The 19,276-nt window shown below is 45.1% G+C and overlaps 1 protein-coding gene and 1 long non-coding RNA gene across 4 annotated transcripts in view; one reads left to right on the top strand and one right to left on the bottom strand.

Annotated features, from left to right (window-relative positions):
- The first annotated feature begins 1,072 nt into the window (after window positions 1–1,072).
- Window positions 1,073–19,276, top strand: part of galnt4 (polypeptide N-acetylgalactosaminyltransferase 4) — a 37,342-nt gene continuing 19,138 nt past the window's right edge. Inside the window, exons 1-2 of one of the 3 annotated variants that reach the window (XM_033042848.1) lie at window positions 1,073–1,179; window positions 2,629–2,800. The gene's annotated coding sequence lies outside the window, so the exon portion shown is untranslated. Of the gene's footprint in view, window positions 1,180–2,259; window positions 2,801–19,276 lie in introns of those variants that run through there. The other 2 variants (XM_033042856.1, XM_033042840.1) reach the window with 2 other exon arrangements.
- On the bottom strand, window positions 1,090–13,780 carry LOC116986989. The gene is made up of 3 exons (XR_004415615.1): window positions 13,771–13,780; window positions 1,516–2,057; window positions 1,090–1,198 (listed from the first exon to the last, which is right to left on the bottom strand). It is a non-coding gene; the product is annotated as an uncharacterized LOC116986989 (long non-coding RNA).

Genomic DNA, 19,276 nt, shown 5'->3' with positions numbered 1-19,276 from the left:
GTGGTAAAAGCTAGCTTCTTCCAGCTTCGGACGATAGCTAAATTTCCTCCAATTCGATGACCTCGAAAAGATCATCCACTCATTTATCTCCTCCCGCCTCGATTACTGCAACTCCCTTTACACTGGCATCAGCCAATCTTCCCTGTCCTGCCTGCAATTGGTCCAAAATGCCGCAGCAAGACTCCTGACGGGCACCCGAAAAAGGGACCACATCACCCGATCCTGGCCTCTCTCCACTGGCTCCCTGTGCAGTTCAGAATCAATTTCAAGCTCCTTCTTTATGTCTACAAAGCCCTTAATGGGCTTGCCCCCACCTACATCAAAAATCTGCTTACCCACCTCCAGGTCCCTCAGATCGGCCGACTTGGGGTTACTGACCATCCTAGGTCTAGGCATAAGCTCAGGGGCGACCGCACTTTTGCGGTTGCAGCTCCTAGACTGTGGAACAGCATCCCTCTTCCCATCAGAACTGCCCCCTCCATCAACTCTTTTAAGTCTAGACTTTAAAATTATTTCTACTCTCAAGCCTTTCTTGAGGTCCTCTGAGGGAGCGCTGTATTCAATTCAATTCAACTTTAATGTCATTGCACAAATACTAAGTATGGGTACAACGAAATGTAGTTTTGCGTCAGTCCGTAGTAGTATTGCATATAGAAATTTAAAAAAAAGAAGATACAGAATAATCAAAAATACAGAATAATTAAACAATGGGGACAGAGGGACCAGAGAAATCTATCGGCGGGACTCCGAGTTCAGCAATGTGATGGTATAATTGTAGAAGCTGTTCCTCATCCTACTGGTACGAGACCTGAGGCTCCTGTACCGCCTCCCTAATGGGAGGAGGGCAAACAGTCCATGGTTGGGGTATGTATATATTTATGTATGTATTGTTAGATCTATGAACCACTGTTTGTAGCACGTTAGTACCTGCACTAATATAAAGCACTTTGGTCAACGAGAGTTGTTTTTAAATATGCTATAGAAATAAAATTGACTTGAAATGACTTTTCCTACTTTAGTTTTTCCTTCAGGGAACATTTTCCCAGAGTCTTCCCCTCAGGGACCACGAGAAAACAGAACGAGTTGAAGCGCTGGTGGTTGATGCACTTTCAAATACCATGATACAGAGTAGGATAGCAGCAATTTGTCTCAACTGCTTCATAATCATGCCGTGATCAGGTTAGCTAGGGGAATAATACTGTGGAAATAAAGAAGATTATAACCTTAAAGTAAACGACGTTTATTAATACTATAAAACAAACTTATAAGTAATTTAGGTGCGTTGCGATTTAGTCTAATACTAAGGAATACTGGGGTACATGAGGGGGAGGGGTGGCGAGGTCTGCGTTGTGAGATTTCCAAGTCTGCATTCGATGGGCGCAAAGGAAAGTGATCACCAATGCGGGAACCCGCGGATTATTGCCCCAGGTGCTGCTGTGGAATACCTCCCCGTCCCTCCGGTCGTTTTAGCATTTTAACATCGGCTTCTTTGAAGCCAGGAACCAGGCTGCTTACCTGGCCTGGTGTATATCACTCACATCAGCAATGCTGTGAGAACAGTCACACACACCGTCCACACCCGGGCACATAATATAATCCCATCCCCGCAACAGTGATCAGAATTGTCCATTTAACACAAGCTTTGCTTGGACTGAAGCAGTTTAAGAAACCTACTCCCAGCATCTTCCGAGGACATAGTCAAATGGCCAACAAACGTAGGCTTTACCCTTCACTAGTCAGGACCATCTCTCTCTGTCTGTTAAAAAAAAAACTTAGCAGGTCCGGGGAGCCTCCATCTTCGCCTGTCCCACAATGCGCTGTGCGGTTCATGTCTGAGGGACAGGGACTTCCTGGCCCAGGGAAACCACAGAACGGGGGGAGAGTGAGAGAGTGAGAGAGAGAGAGCCCGGGAAGGAGCAGCCAACCTTCCGCTCAGTAGCTCCCCGCCAACCCCCACCTCCACCGGTTGCGCCTGTGCCGAAGGACACACACCGTGGCGGGCTGGCGGGCCGGCCAGCAGAAGGCGCTTAGGTGGCGGCCGCTCGCAGCCACCCGAGCTCCTTCCCTCCCCGGCCAGCCGGCCACAATGTGGTGGCTCCGAGCTCCGCGGCAGCGCTGAGTGAGTGGAGTTGCTGGACTGATCCCCGACCCCCTCCTGCCCTCCCCGCAACTTTACCCCTAGCGGCCCAGACAAGTTTGCCACTTTGTGCAGCCCAGGCCGTGCTGACCAAAGATCATATGATCTATGATCTTTGGCGCTGACTCGGACCACACTCCCCACACGCTGTGGGAAGGAACTCTCTCTCCCCCCCCACCCCCAGCGGCGCTGTCCTTTTACAGCCGCTTCCCACTTCACACAGTTCCAGGGTGGAAGGCGTGGCAGGTTCCGCGGAGCAGTCGCCAGTCGCCACCAGAGTGGCATTGCTCGGACAACTGTACTCCAGCGGACGGCCACTGTCCCTGCCTCTGCTGCCCCGGCAGAAAGCTGCTCCCTTCCAATGTCGCCATCAGCAAAGGGTGACACTGGACCCAGCCACAGAATGTAAATCAGCTGCCAGCAATTCGATGTCGTTCTTGATGTTGCTGTACTGAGGGGCAGCCAAGCCTATCTTTCTTCACAGTCTGCAGGGTCTGTTGCAACAAGCTTCCTAGAGGGACTGAGGATTTGGATTCGCAACTGAGGATTTGTCACCAAAGTTTGCTTTATTTCCTGCTGGTCAGAATGAAGTGCGGGGCCCGTACGCACACGGATATACTGATCCACCAACTCGTTGGAAAGTTTCTTCTGCATGTTGTTGAAGTAAGACCAAACTGTGTTTTGTTCTTTGATGTGAGATTGGCACGTGTCTTGTTTGTCATAAACCAGAAATGTACAGCAGATGGGTTAAGAATTGAGTTGATTTAAAAAAAAAAGAGATAATTTTACATCTTGTTCCAGACTCAACAGCTAATGGAAGTTTATAAACTCAGTAACACCTTGTCACAATTCTCTTCTCGGACTCGGTACCGCTGTGGTATAAAATTGTTCATATTCTGCATTTTTCAATCATTGTTCTACCAACCCAACAAAGTGCAGTCTGCTCAAGCCTACTGCCTTCTCTCACCCTTACTTCCGTTGAAATAGCCAGCTTGTATATTCAACTCTCCTTAAACCCATTTTCTTTTATTTGCTGAAACAGTTTTAAGTCAACCTTTATCCTGTGTCCCCCAACTTCCTTAATGCATGTTCATTTGTCATATTTCTTTTTGCTCTATTATCTTTTATCATTCTAAGCTCTGCAAAAATGGTAAACAACACTATCTATTCAGAGTATGCATAGGTGTGTAGGAAGAAACTGCAGATGTTGGTTTATACTGAGGATTGACACAAAATGCTGGAGTAAACTCAGCAGGTCAGGCAGCATCTCTGGAGAAAAGGAATATGAACTCCTCAGACTCCTATTCCTTTTCTCCAGAGATGCTGCCTGACTTGCTGAGTTACTCCAGCATTTTGTGTCAATCTTCAGTATAAACTAACATCTGCAGTTCCTTCCTATGCCAGTTGTTCCTAATTTGGATGGCAACAAAATGACTGAAACCACGAAGGAGGGATTAAAATTTGTATTCTTTAAGAAACATTGCAATGTCACATTGTGCAGCTTTTGTTTTGTGTAGGATTGACAAGTGCATTTTTCAATCAATAAATGAATTAGGAGTTTAGCAAGGAAGTTCAAAAGTAACTTGAATGCTAAGCAAAAGTTTGTTAAGATCACTAGTGTAGACTTGAGTGTTTATGATCTGCCTGCCATCTGCAGTGATTCAGGTTGGAGCAAGTGTTGAATTCATCCTGGAGCAATAATTCTGCTTTGGGAGCGGAAGGCTTGGAATTAGCTGTGACAAGTTTATTGTGCATTCAAATTTCTGGGATTGGATATGTAACATTAAAAATTGTTTGATGGAAGCAGTTGCAAGGAGAATGGCATGTGATCCGCAGGTTTATTTTTGAGGCTCAAAGGCCTAATGCAAACATTTACATTTGTGTAATATGCAAAGTATTTTCCACCGTAGTAGAAGTGAGTTTTATTTGTAAACTTTGCTCAATATTTACTGGTAATAAGAGGTATTCAAAATGTAGCATTCATAATGGTAGGAACACAATGGCATGAGAAAATTGTACGTTGTTCATTCAAATGAATACAGTTGTGTGGCCACAGGTAAAATATACATTGCACAAAGCAAAGTGCTGGAGGAACTCATAATGTCAGGCAGCAGCTGTGGAGGGACATTCTGGGTCGGGTCCCTCCTCATACTGATTAAAGTAGGGAGGAGAAACCTGGAAAGTATGTTTGTTTTAAATAAGTTCATGACAAATTTCTTTCCTTTTCCAACTCGTTTGAACTTTTTTTAAAGTTTTGATTTTGCAGATCCATAAATTATAATTTAGCAAATCATGGATTTTTTTATTTGCTGTTGTATATATTATTCCTGCTAATTAAATGGTTTACATCAACATCATGGTTAAAATACTGGATTAGCATCCAGATATGTGATCTGGAAACATAGGTTCAAATACCAGCTGTGGAAATTATATTTATGTAATTAAATAAGTGAAAACAAATCTAATCTCACTAAAAGTGGCCACAAAACAACTGGATTATTGCAAATTGTCAGGTGCCACATGAAATGTCCTCGAATTCAAAATCCCACCAATTCCATCAATATATGGATCGATATATGATCAATGCATGGATGTGAAAATGGAAACATGGACTTGATGGTTAATATTCTCCTGCTAAATATCAATAAAACTGCAAACTCTGATATCTGAAACAAAAACAGGAAATGCTGGAAACTTTGGCAGGAAAGAGAACCAAGGTTAATGTTCCAGGTTATGGATTCTATGTCAGAACTGGGAAAAATAAAAAAAAGATGTTAGTTTTAGGTGCACAATTTTCTTTCCTGCATTTTCTGTTTTTGTTTCTTCAGTTTTTTTTCTAATGTTGGTCTCCTCTTGGAGCCTAGTGGCAGAGAGCATAGTTGTGACAATCCTTTGTATACATAATTTGTTCAATGACAAGTAAGGGACCCAAGCAAATATGAGGTTATTTACGTTCAACACTGAATTCACTTAAATATTATCAAATGTTTCCCAGTGTTTTCATCTTTTATATTCATGACTCGTCATTGTTTTATTTTTATAGATTTTGAGTGCTTTCCAATGAATTTTGCTGAACACCTCTTATATTTAGAAACTTAAGTTCTGAGCGAATATATTTGAATCGTACTGCCCATTTAGTATGATCCAGAGTACAATGCTGTACTCTGGCGACAACCCTCCTGTGCTATAATATGCAGAGAAGAATCGGGATGTCCTTGGGCAGGAAGTTGACATTGGTAAACCTGCAATTACGGAAGCACGGATTTGCTTTGTAATATACGGAATTAAAAAAAATGTCCGACTTCCTGTTTCATCTTGCTGCTTAATGCAAGGATATAAAAAGTCATACTGTACCTCTAAAAATGATAGCAGCAAGACTGCGTGCTGAAGGCTGCGTGCTCAGCCCCCTGCTGTACTCACTCTATACTCATGACTGCGTAGCCGGACATAGTGCAAACTCCATCATCAAGTTCACTGACGATACCACTGTTGTGGGACGAGTCAGAGTATAGAAGTGAGATCGACCGATTGACCAAATGTGCCAGCACAATAACTTGGCTCTCAACACCAGCAAAACCAAGGAACTGATTGTGGACTTCGGAAGGGGTAGGATGGGGACCCACAATCACGTTTATATCGATAGTGGAAAGGGTCAAGAGCTTCAAATTCCTGGGCATGCATATTTCCGAAGATCTCTCCTGGTCCCAGAACACTGATGCAATCATAAAGAAAGCACATCAGCACCTCTACTTCCTGAGAAGATTACGGAGAGTCGGGGTATGTCAAGGAGGACTCTCTCGAACCTCTACAGGTACACAGTAGAGAGCATGCTGACCGGTTGCATCGTGGCTTGGTACGGCAACCTGAGCGTCCAGGAGCAGAAAAGGCTGCAAAAAGTCGTAACCACTGCCCAGTTCATCATCGGTTCTGACCTCCCTACCATCGAGGGGATCTATCGCAGTCACTGCCTCAAAAAGGCTGCCAGCATCTTCAAGGACCCACACCATCCTGGCCACACACTCAGCTCTCCGCTGCCATCGGGTAGAAGGTACAGGAGCCTGAAATCTGCAACATCCAGATTCAGGAACAGCTTCTTCCCCACAGCCATCAGACTATTAAACACAACTTCAAACAAACTATGAACTATAACAAGCTATTGCACTTTATCTGTTTACTGATGTGTGTGTGTGTATATATTCTATATATTCTATACACACTGATCTGATCTGTATTTATGACTACAATATCCTGTTGTGCTGCAGCAAAGCAAGAATTACATTGTCCTATCTGGGACACATGACAATAAACTGACTTGACTTGACGAGATTAAATCTATTAGTATTTTAAATTTCAAGATCGGGATGATTATTTTTGTAAGCTTTGATCTGCCTGTCCCGCTGCAGGTTTAAACAGTGCTGTCAGTTTAACGCGTGGGAATTGAACAGCGCTATGGGTTCTAAAAATAGCGCTCCCAGCCACAGCGATATGTATCACAGACTGTTAGGAGAGGGAGAAGGGGAGAGGGATTGGGAGGGATGGAATAAGAGAGGGAGGGAGAAAAAAAGGAAGAAGGGAGGGGGAGGGAGAGGAAGAAGGGAGGGGGGGAGGGAGAGGAAGAGGGAGAGAGTGAGGGAGGGTGGAAGGGGGAGGGAGTGAAAGAGGAAGGAGGGAGAGAGAGTGAGGGAGGCTTCCAAAATGGCTTCCTCATCATCACCTGCTGCTAAAAGCAGGAAGCAGCCGTTCAAACAGCAGTATAAAAAGAGATGGCAATGAATGCACTGTCAAGTAAGGTGCTTAGAAGACATGTCAACTGGTAGCAAAGTTATGCATTCTTGTACTCTTTCACGGGTATGACTCTGCACATAAAAAATGACACTTCAGCAAAATAGCACCGCGTAAAAATACTGATTTCCTCAGCAAAATACTGATTTTCAGGTACTAGAATACTGAAATGCTCTGACAAAACTTGGCAGCTCTGGTCTATGAAGTAGTCTTGATTAGCACTAGATGAAAAACACAGCAATGCACATATTACATAACACCCCGGGATGTTTTGGAGTTTATTATAACCAGTCAATAAGTGTTAATGTATTATCACGAACTGTAACAGCCAATTTGTGTGCCATTGGATTTTGTACTCAGCGATGCATGATTTTTATTTTTGGCAATTGAAGAATGAATAAATACTGCTGCAAGATTATTCATGCTGCTCTGATAAGCTGATGGTGCCACTTGCAATGTTTCACCCAAAGGATGATGCCTCTGACAATGTAACGCATAGTTAATGTTCATTTGAAATACAATTTGAGCCAACCGTGTCTAACTCCGGGGTAATAGTCCAACCACTGAGCCAAGCAGATTTATTCATAGATATCAACTTTGCACTAAGTACATATACTGCTGGAATGACTCAAATATGTTCACTACTGGAAGGATACGGTCTTTCATTGAACAGCTGGGCCACCTACTAAGAAAACCTATCTTCTCTCTTCGGCACTCCTTTGAGCTTGAGGGATCTTGTCTCGCAATGACTGTCAAGATTCTAAGGCCATTGTGGAAACTGCAATCACAGATGTGGCAAAAGAGTAGCTAATAAGCTGGATGTTGCTTCCACCTTCTGCATCAGGCCAGTGATGGTGGTGAGGTTTGAGATCATGATCCTCAAACACTCTTTTCCTTCATTGGACATGGACATTGAAGGCAATATTGAAATATGGGGTAAATTTCCATGCTGTTGTCACCTTTTGGTTTTGCATTGCATTGCATTTAGTTTTGTCCTGACTCTTTATAACTTGCAAAACAAATATTTCATTGTAATTTGTTTCCCCACTACAGAAGAGCTGGCTAATTATTTATTGTCACGTGTACCAAGGTACAGTGAAAAGCTTTTTGTTATGTGCCAGCAGAAAGATTAAACATGATTACAATTCTCCATTCCGATTAAAGATAGTCCAAGGGTCTCCACTGAGGCAGCTCAAAACCACGCTCTAGTTGATGATAGGATAGTTAAGTTGCCTGATAACAGCTCGGAAGAAACTGCCCCTGAATTTGGAGGTAGGTGTGAAGTGCAGATGGAGTCAATGGAAAGGAAGTTGGTTTATGTGATGGTCTGGGCTGCGTCCACAATTCTCTGCAATTTCTTGCGATCATGGATGGAGCTGCTCCCAAAACATGCTGTGATGCATCCCAATCCCATCTGTGGCGCATCTGTAGAAGTTGGTGAGAGTTGTTGGGGACATGTTGAACTTCCTGAGCCTTCTAAGGTAGTAGAAGTGTTGGTGTGCTTTCTTGGCTATTGGTTCGATATTGCTGGTCCAGGACAGGTTGCTGGTGATATTTACTCCTGGAAACTTTCAGCACCATCAGTGTGTACTGGGGTTTGTGTACCACTTTGCTTCCGGAAGTTGATAACTATCTCTTTTGTCTTGTGGATATTGAGAGAAAGATCGTCTTGACACCAGGTTACAAGGTTCTTAATATCCATCCTATACTCCATCTCCTCATTATTTGATATTTGGCCCACTAAAGTGGTGTTGTCTGCGAAATTGTAAATTGAGTTGGATTTCTACTTGGTTGCACAGTTGTGGGTGTATAAGGAGTAAAAAAGGGGCCTGTGAATGCATCCATGCGGAGCATTAGTGTTGAGGATTATCATAGAGGATGATTTGTCCCCTATCCTCACTGATCATGATCTGTTGGTCAGGAAGTTGAGGATCCAGTGGTTGAGATGAGTGCTGACTCCAAGTTCCATGAGTTTGGCGATGAGCTCGGATGGAATAATGGTGTTAAAAGCAAAGCTGTGGTCTATGAATAGATGTCTGACGTAGGTGTCTTTCTTATCCAGGCTTTCCAGCAATGAGTGTAGGGCAGGTCAATTAAAATCTCAGAGCAACTGGATGTCTTGGTAGTGTTTGAAAAGATTTCCGAGGCAGTCAGGGTAGTTAGTTTGTGAAGAGAGGATATAAGAACTGCATCTGTTTTCATTACCAAAGGAAACAGAAAATCGTGACACACACAAAAGTGTCAAGTTGACATGAAAGATGGAAAGAGATGAAATATTCGGTAGGGGGCGCTGCATTGGCAGCAGCCTGTCGGCAGCGTGTCCGTCTTTTTTAAACTTTTTAAATTTTTTTAGTATGTTTAAAAGTCTGTTTTTAATGTTTCTTTGTGTGTTATGTGTGGGGGGTGGTGTGGGGGGGTAAGGGGGAAACCGTTTCGGCCGCCTCTTCCATGGAGAGGCGATTTTTTCAGGTCGCCTCCCCCGTGGCCTAACAGCATGGATAGGCGCCGACTTTCCCGGAGACGCGCCCGGAGCTTCAGCAGCGGGCACAGCATGGACTCTCGGCGCGGAGCGGGTGAGACCTCGCTGGAGGGGAGCGCTCCGTTACGCTGGCCCGCGGCAGCCGGCAGCCTGAAGCAGCGGTCTGCAGAACTCCAGCTGGTGCGGCGTCTACAGCCCGGGATCTCACGTTGGGGACCCGGGGGAAGAAGAAGCTTCCTCCGCCGGCCCGCGGCCGTCTTCTACCGCGGGCGTGGTATGGACTTACCATCTCCCCTGGAGGGGAGCTTCGACCGCCGGCCCTGCAGACTGCGGTGCTTCCGGCTGCGGCCCGGCAGGTACTTTAAAACTTTGACCGCCGGCCTGCGGCCAACACCAGCCTGAAGCCGCGGTCTCTGGCTGGGAAGAGCCGATCCTGGACTCACCTTGACTTTGACTTTGTCCCTTACCATCTGGACGCCCGCAGCAACGGCTGTGGAGGGTGCTGGTCCCGACCACGGAGGAAAATGGAGGAGGACTGGCCAAGCTCTGTGCCTTCCACCACAGTGATGAATGCTGTGGTGGATGTTTGTGTAAAATTTTTATTGTGGTTGTGTTCTTTATTATTGTACCGCTGCTGGCAACCCAAATACCACCGACCTTGGTTGTGTGGCAATTAAATTATTTCAATTTCAATTCAATAAATATCTGAATTAGGACCTTGAGGCTAAATGATTTTGTAAAGGTTGGAATAACGTTCAGTTGTCGTCTATGTTGTTGTTTTGAAGGCAACTGAAATTGGTAGTTGTGTATTTGTGTTGCATTCTAGGACTGAGCACATTACTTTTGTGCCAGTGCTGGGAGGTGTATCACTGCTGGAGGCTGTATGTGCATCTTTCAGAACTTGTGAGAGATCCAAACTTACTACTAGAATGACGGGGAATTCCCTTGCTGTTTTTAGCCAAGAAATGGTCCACAATGAATATATTAACTGATTGTTTTATTTTAATGCTGTTAATGAATCTTGCGCACACACACAGCACCTACTGTCGTGCATGGACACAAAATGCTGGAGTAACTCAGCGGGACAGGCAGCATCTCTGGAGAGAAATGGGTGACATTTCTGGTCGAGTCCCTTCTTCAGACAGTCAATGGAGAGGGAGACAAGAGATATGGAAGGATAAGGTGTGAAAATGACAGATCAAAGCAGACGTTAATCAAGGAAATGTAGAATGGTTCATTGTTAGCTGAGCGGAAGGTGTAAACGAGGCACAATCAGTAAAATTAATCAGGAGGACAGTGAAACTGATCGGAGAACTAGGGTGGGGGAGAGATGGGGAGAGAGGGAAAGCAAGGGTTACTTGAAGTTAGAGAAATCGTATTCATACCGCTGGGTTTAAAACTGACCAAGTGAAATATGAGTGGCTGTTCCTCCAATTTGCTTTGGGCCTCACTCTGGCATCGGAGGAGACCCAAGACAGAAAGGTCAGAGTGGGAGTTAAAGTGTTTAGCAATCAGGAGATCGTGTAGGCCTAGGCGGAGTGAGTGGTGGTGTTCAATGAAACGATCGTCGAGCTTGCGCTCTGGTTTTCCGACTAGTTTCACTGTCCTCCTGATTAATTTTACTGATCGTCTGTCGTTTTCTGATTTGATTTGATCGTTTTCACCCCTTAACCTTCCATATCTCTAGTCTCCCTCTTCCCTGACTCTCAGTCTGAATGTCTTGATCCGAAACATCACCCATTCCTTCTCTCCAGGGATGCTGCCTGCCCTGCTGAGTTACTCCAGCATTTTGTGTTTATCCTCGGTGTAACCAGCATCTGCAGTTCCTTCCTACACATACTGTCTGTGCATCTATTACGAGATTGATACCATTTCAGAATTGCTTTGTGATATCTGAGATAGCATAACCCATTTTATTAATGAATGTGCTTTCTTCCTCAAAAGGTCACTAACTGCTTTTTCATCACCCCAGTGTCAATGAAAATCCATGGCATAGCTTCAAGCAGGGTTTATACACACGAATTGTGTATCTTTATTCATTGAGCTAACTGTAATCTTTCAATTATTTTGGCTAGACCTCACATTGATTTTTATTTGAAAATATGACATGGCATTACTTGTTTTGAAGTGATTCCATTGCAAGTTGCATGCAGAATTTTGAACTCCTTAGATCTCTGTGTTTTGCATTAAAGTTGGTACAAGGTGTTCTACCGTTGAAAGAGGCAGATATGTAGGTCATTTCAGGCTGAGAGGGATGACATTGATAAATCGTATAGGTCAAAGCTAATATTCTTCATATAACATTCTCCAATTTAACGCATAATTCTAATGATTTAATAGTAAGTACTAGGTAAACATTGAAGTGCACATTACTGTAATATCTCTTGTTTTTAGCAGTCATTTACAAGTTAAAGTGATAATGTTAATTTAAGAGCTAGCTAAATAAAAGAGGAAAATCCAGCACCTAGGTAGCATCAGTCGAGAGCGAAATAGACTTGATGTCTCAGTCGAAGACACTCCATCAGCTATTCTGGTAAAAAGTCTTCAACCTGAATGTTAACTATTTCTCTTTCCATAGATGCTGCTTGATCTACTGAGTATTTACAGCATTTTCTGCTTTTACTTTGGGTTTTCTGAATCTGCTGTTTTTAAATTTTCGTCCACACAAAAATAGCTGCAAAGAGTTGTCGTCATTAATGCTTAGCTACGATACCATACGATAGAACTTTATTTATCCCAGGAGGGAAATTAATTTTCCAACAGTCATAAAAAGCACAAAATACATGAAACATGAAAATAAAGTGACGAGTGGTAAGACTTTGGAGATGTGCAAAGATTGAGGAGGTGGGGGGGTGGAGGGGGATCAGTCTCAGTCTACCCCACGACAGAAGCGGAAGAAGTCGTAAAGTTTGATAGCCGCAGGGAAGAAGGATCTCCTGTGGTATTCTGCCCTGCATCTTTGTCCTCTATCACTAGAGGATCAAAGGACACAAATTGCTGGAGTAACTCAGCAGGTCAGGCAGCATCTCTGGAGAACCTACATAGGTGATGTTTTATCTCAAGACCCTTTTTGAGACCTGCTGAATTACTCCAGCACTTGTCCATTTGTGTATCAACCAGCATCTGCAGTTCTTTGTTTCGACCAGAAGACCAAAACATGTGGACCACATGTGCGTATTTTTATTGCTAATTATATAAGGAGCCATACTGTCGATCGACCAAGTGAAGCTACAATGTCAATTGGTCTGCAATGTTCACTTGAACCTAGTGCTCTGGAACATCTGCCTGAAAGATGGGTGCCTGGAGAAATTAGTTTAGTTTAGAGGTACAGTGTGGAAACAGGCCCTTCAGTCCACTGAGCCCATGCAGACCATCGATCACTCATTCACACTAGTGATACATTATCTCACTTTCGCATCCTACACATGGGGGCCGATTTAAAGATGCCAATGAACCGACAACTCTGCACGTCTCTGGAATGTGGGAGGAAACCAGAGCATACGGAGAAAACCCAAGCGATCGCAGATAGAATGTACAAACTCCACACAGACAGGATCCGAGTTCAGGATCAAACCCAGAGATCTATCTCTATTGTGTATCTAATGCATGTGAGGATTTGCAAGCCATGATTTTTGCCAAAATTCAATGTAGACTAGCACCAAGCAAGTTGGAGTCATCACTCTGACTCTTCTCAATTCCTGCCTTAAACAGTGGGAACTAATTTACAGGACAAATGTAAAACTATTATACCTATGTCACCTTGATTCCCGCCAGAAGATTGATCCAGACCTAAAATGTCATCTGTTAACCTCCCTCCACAGATATACCTGACTCGCCGAGTTCCTTGAACACGTGATGTTTGGCTCAAGGTCACCTCAATTTCAGTCACCGAAGCGCAGTACACTGTTATTCAGAGGCCAAGCTCTTGCATTACTCTTGATATCTATAAAGCAAAGGTCCAACACCAACTGCCTACTGTACACTGCCAAACCCTGACAATAATGTCCATGAAAAAGATGGACCACTGGGGAGTCAACTTTCAATGATGGCTGATGTCAATCATGACATTTCCTGGTTCCTGCAGTGCACTAGCAGAACTTTGACTATCCGAGAAACAAGAGTGTTTCAAGTTAATGACCACCAAACTGGTACAAAGCCAAAGGTTTACCACTGGTATGCAAGGAAACAATGATTCTTGTCATTTTGAGACATGGACTTGCCTACAGTGAAGGCACCAAGGAAGTGTGGCCAATGCTCTGTTCCAAATCCACGAGCTGGATAAACCAATGTCGGCATCCTCTGACAGGCCAATGTCCATAGCAATGAGGCTCTAATTATACTCAGTTAGCTCTGTTGGGTGGGCAGGCCTGACACCAGACTCCCACTCAATGGTGAGCACTGTCGTGGGAAGAAATTGCCAGATGGGGTGAGAAATAGATACAAGGATGTTGTTCTTTTCCGCTTGGAAGAAATATAACATCCTCATTGACTCGTGGCCAATAGCCACTAAGGGAGATGGAACATTTCTAATGGTATTGAGAATCTCGAATCCATTTGCTGGAAGAACACAGAAGACCAGAATTATTGGCAGAAGGAACATACAGGTGCACAACCTTTTATCCGAAAGCCTTGGGACCAGACACTTTTCGTAATTCAGAATTTGTCGGTCTTCGGAATGGAAATTTTTTAGCGTAGATTTTAATGGCTGGCTCAGTGGTAGAGTGCTCGGCTCATATCCGCAAGGTCGCGAGTTTGCGCCTTGATCCTGGCAGTTACTCGATCGCGAGTTTGAGTCTTCAATGTCGTTTTTTCTTGCAGAATAAATGTTTGTATGAAATACAGTGTAGGAGAAGTGTACTGACTGTGTGGGCAGAACTTTGGAAGTGATTGCCCACCAGTCTAAAAAGCCGCTGTGTCTCCCTGTCCCTGGGATAGCAGGGGGCGATCAAACAGCACAATACCCCCCTCCCCCTCCAACTCCAGAGGAATCCGCTCCCCGATGGGCCGCTACCAAAGATCATAGAGGAGCTCCTCTATGATCTTTGGCCGCTACAGCGACAAGTGGCAGTTCGCCCACAGCCCGAGCTGCGCCCCCTCATCCGCCACCCCAAGAACAAGACGTACCTTGCACACCATCAGCTAATGCCCCTACGTGTTCCTCTGGAGTTGGAGCGGGGCTGGGCTGGAGTTGCTGCTGGCTGTGGGTCTCTGGGATCTCCGTGCTTGCAGTGGGCCTGGGGGTCGGTGGGCGGCGGTGGGAGCTGTGGAGCCTGTGGACCTACGGACCTACCTCCGTGGAGCTAGCCAGCTTCGGAGCGTGGAGAGCTGCGGGGGCGAGCTGCTGCGACCCGACTCCGGTGGATGGTGACACCGGGAGCTCGCGGGTCCCCGGTGGGAGACTGCTTTGCGGGGCACCGGCAGCGGCGACTTCTCCCGCCCGAATTACGGGGTTGAGAATGACCTGGAGGGGGGTCTTACAACGCCCGGCGCGGCTGTAAATTGCCGCGGACGTGCTAGCGCCCGCCGGGGGCTTTGATCGTGAGTCTACCGTGGGAACTTTTTAACTCAGCGGGCAGGCAGCAGCATATTGTCAATTATTAAACCTCCCGCGCAATATACCCTCACCTTCTCTTTTATGAATGGGGATTTAGTTCCCCTTTCTTCGAGGACCGACCGGAGGTTCCGCTGTCACCTCTGCGGGCTGCCCTCGGTGAACGTTTTCAAGGACCTTTCTTCAAGGACCGAAAAAATGGCCGCTATTCGGAGGTTTTCGTTATTTGGATCTTCGGATAAAAGGTTGTGCACCTGTACTAACTCAAACTGCCGACCTCTCGGCCCCATCTGTGGTAGAGTATGCAGATACTATTAGCCATCCCCGAGCCCACAGAACTGGAGTTATCCTCAACGCAAGGGGCTGCCCAATAAGAGGAGAAGATGGGATTGGGTTTTGCCACAGCTCTACATCTTTGCCTATTGTTTCATTTGGCTAAAATCTGCAAGAGTTTGGCAAGTCATGAAGGGGTGTTTGGTGACTTCCAGGATTCTGCACAAACCACTTGCTGCCAGACAAGGGTGTATTCATGTGCATTCTCTTTCAATGACTGGGAATGAACGGTGAGCATGAGGGAGGGGAGAGAGAGGAGAAACAAAGCCTTCAGCAAGAGGCGATGTCAGGCCTGCAAGCAGTACTTGCATCTGAAGTTAAGTAAAGAGAAAATGTTAAGTAGCAACACTTAGAAAAGTTTACTTTACTGAAATTTGACTCCTGCTACAGTCACAACTGAAACAACAGACAAGGGCAAGATCGCTTTCACTAGGTGTGTTGGTAATCATGGCAATTAGCTTTTGTATGGGTGCATCCTTCCGAGCTGGGTATGTTTGCAATATCTTACAATTGCCCCTCGGATGTACAAGGGCGATCACAAACATACTCTATTCAAAGAGTAAAAGCCATATTTAATTGTTTCTTGTTACGAGACTAACTGATGGAGAATGCTTTCAGATTTGCTAGAATTGTCGGGTGGTTCTCATAGTCAGTGCAGATAGTCATTGACTGCACATGCAATGATTTTTGCATGTCTCATGTCAATTCTGACCTATATGGATCGAGTGGCCTGGCACGCCTCCAGTGTCTAGCAGGTGTGTGACTGAATACGGTGAATTTGGCGGACCAGTGCCTAAGATAGCAAAATTACTTGTAATAGCTCTATTTGGAAAAGTACTTTTCTGTGCCACCTGAGCTACACATAGTATGTTTCTACATGAAATATGAGGGAACAGGTCTTTGATTTGCTAAAACAAAGCACATTTTGCATGGACTGCTGTAGAGTAGTGATGCAGTATCTGGCAGATTTGTGTTGAGATTTTTAGTGATCTGCTGCATGCAGCTTGGGCATGTCATGTGAGAGGCACCTCTTGCTGTACGGCAGCTAGACGAGCAGGAAGAGGAGATGCAGGCAGCTGTACGAAGAGAGGAGGCTCTTAAACACTCCCTTCTGTTTGATTGCACAACTAAAGTCTACAACACCAATTTCCCCCTTCACAGTTTACTTTTCCCACCACTGTGATATCCTTTCACTGATTCCACTGGGCACAATACAAAAATACACAGCCAGTGCCAAAATAATTATTGCAAAAATCAAAATCGAATTATGCCATTCTGCACACAGGCAGTGCTTAACTTAATGGATGCAATGGTGCGCATCGCCAAGCCTGCAGAACAATTGAAGAGGCCCAGATCCTCTGGGCCTCTGCAACTGTGGCAAGTTGCTGCACTTGCCACATCTCTTGACACACACGGCACTGATGGTTTGGTTTTGAAGTTGCTTCCTGATCAGCTGTGTCCTGTGCTGCATTGGGCTTGTTGCCTGTCAATGAGAAACACTTCTTTCCCATCCCAAATCCACCCATCCCCAAAATGCTTTCTGACAGCTAGTTAAAAAGATTAAAAGTTAATTATGTGAAATTATTTAAAGAATTGACACATTAAAACACCCTTTCATATGTTCTTCACAATTGCATTTAATGGAGCTGCCCAATCTATGCCTTGTCTACTCTGATGTGGCTTTGAGTGACCATCTTTCCTGGTCAAATTTTGAAGAACTTCAGGAAGTTGATATTTCATCATGTTTGTGTGATTTGGATCCTGCAAGCTCTCCCTGTCAAGTTGCAGTGCATTGTTGTCTTGGTGTCTGTCTTTCAGGCACCTTTCCCTATCCAGTCTAGTGGAATTTCAATGGCGGCAGCTTTTACTGACTCCTGAAATCTGATATAGTCATCTTAATTGCTTACAAACATTTCCAAGATTTTTTATTTTCAGGCTTTGAATTTTAATTTTCAGGCTTTGACCCCCGCAGTAGTCGTGAAACTGAGATTTGGGGAGCATTTCTCTCCAATCTGACAAACAGCCATTTGCTGTTGCTCTCTTGTCTTCTGCCCCCACCACCCCTGTGCTTTGTTACCCATGGCCTTTAATTTTGCTGAACAGTTAAATGGTGTTAAATCTGTCCACTGGGCTAGACTCATCTACTGTTTGATACTTCGTAAAGTACTTGATCATTGTCAAACAAGATTAACAAATCGCTTGTTTTTTAATTAATAAACCACACCTTTCCAGATTTCATACTACAGGTGCACAACCTTTTATCCGAAAGCCTTGGGACCAGACACATTTCGGATATCGGACATTTTCGGGTTTCGGAATGGAAGATTTTTAGCGTAGATTAGGTAGGTAGCGCTGGTGGCTTGGAAAGTCTGGAGCGGCTGCCTCCTCCCCGGAGACCAGGGAATCATTGTAAATCATTGCTTAAATGTTAGTCAGTAAATTTGGAGGGATTTTATGTGGTGGGGGTGAAGGGGGGAACTTTAATTCTTAGTCCCCTACCTGGTCAGAGAGGCGGGGAGCGGGCAATGCCTTTCCGGGTCGCCGTGCAGTATTGTGCCGCGGCTCCCACATCACAGAGCTGGGGCTGTGGCCGGCTGCGCTGGATTTGGATTTGTAGCGCCGCGCAGCCAGGGGTAGAGTTCGCCGTGGTCGGAGCTACAACCGGCGCCGCCCATGGCCGGACCACCGCAGCCCGGACCGCTGTGGGCCGCGGCTCCCAACATCGTGGAGCTGGGGCTGCGGTGGTCCGGCCACGGGCGGCGCCGGTTGTAGCTCCGACCACGGCGAACTCTACCCCTGGCTGCGCGGCGCTACAAATCCAAATCCAGCGCAGCCGGCCACAGCCCCAGCTCCACGATGTTGGGAGCCGCAGCACAGCGGTCCGGAGCTTACTGCACGGCGACCCGGTAAGGCATTGCCCGCTCCCCGCTTCTCCGACCAGGCAGGGGACTAAGAATTAAAGTTCCCCCCAAAAGCCCACCAAACTAACTGACTAACATTTAAGCAATGATTTACAATGATTCCTACCCTCCCGCGCAATATACACTCACCCAATATACTCTCACATTCTCTTTTATGAATGGGGATTTAGTTCCCCTTTGTTGGAGGACCGACCGGCGGTTCCGCTGTCACCTCTGCGGGCCGCCCTCGGTGAACGTTTTCAAGGACCTTTCTTCAAGGACCGAAAAAATGTCCGCTATTCGGAGGTTTTCGTTATTTGGATCTTCGGATAAAAGGTTGTGCACCTGTACTTCAATTGAATTGACAGCACTGCACTTTGTTCCTGCCTTAATTTACATTAGTGTGAGACTTGCAAGCCTCCTGTTATACAATTATGTTAAAGATAATTTCATATAAATTTACCTTGCACAATACTGCAAATGATGGTGTTTATGGTTATGCAGATTTACACACATGCACAGACAGACAGACAGACAGACGGACGGCTTGGGGAACCATTCAACTGAAGAGATTACCAGTTCACATAATTTGACTCTATTGCCACCAATTATTTTTGAGCTGAGTGACCTGAGATATGAGCAAGGAGAAAACGATGTGCTTAGTTTTGTTTGTAATAGCCCCATTCTGCATGCCTTTCAAGAAATTGGTTGCATCTTTGAAGTTTGGACTGCATCACTTTAATTACAGTGACTTAAGAAATAGAGCAATGACATTTATGGTGTTTTCCGAAAGAAAATTGTCATTAATCATTTCACAGAAGACGTATGCTATACTTCCTTTCTTCAGTCAGGACAGGGAATGTAAGTGTCAAGAAGTCATGTTACAGCTTGATTGGACTTGGGTTAGGCTACATTTGGAATACTGCATGCAGCTCTGATCACGCCACTACAGGAGGGATGTGGAGGCTTTGGAAAGGGTGCATACGAGGTTTACAGGAATGATTTCTGGGACTTGGGTTGGTTTCTCTGGAGGGTCACAGGCTGAGGGGAGACCTGATAGTGTATAAAATGATGAGAGAAGTTGGGGTCTTTTC

Source organism: Amblyraja radiata, chromosome 2, assembly GCF_010909765.2.
Source record: "Amblyraja radiata isolate CabotCenter1 chromosome 2, sAmbRad1.1.pri, whole genome shotgun sequence".
In the NCBI taxonomy this organism is placed as follows: domain Eukaryota; kingdom Metazoa; phylum Chordata; class Chondrichthyes; order Rajiformes; family Rajidae; genus Amblyraja; species Amblyraja radiata.
The sequence above is the reverse complement of the archived record's forward strand: the minus strand, read 5'-3'. Positions and strand labels throughout refer to the sequence as shown.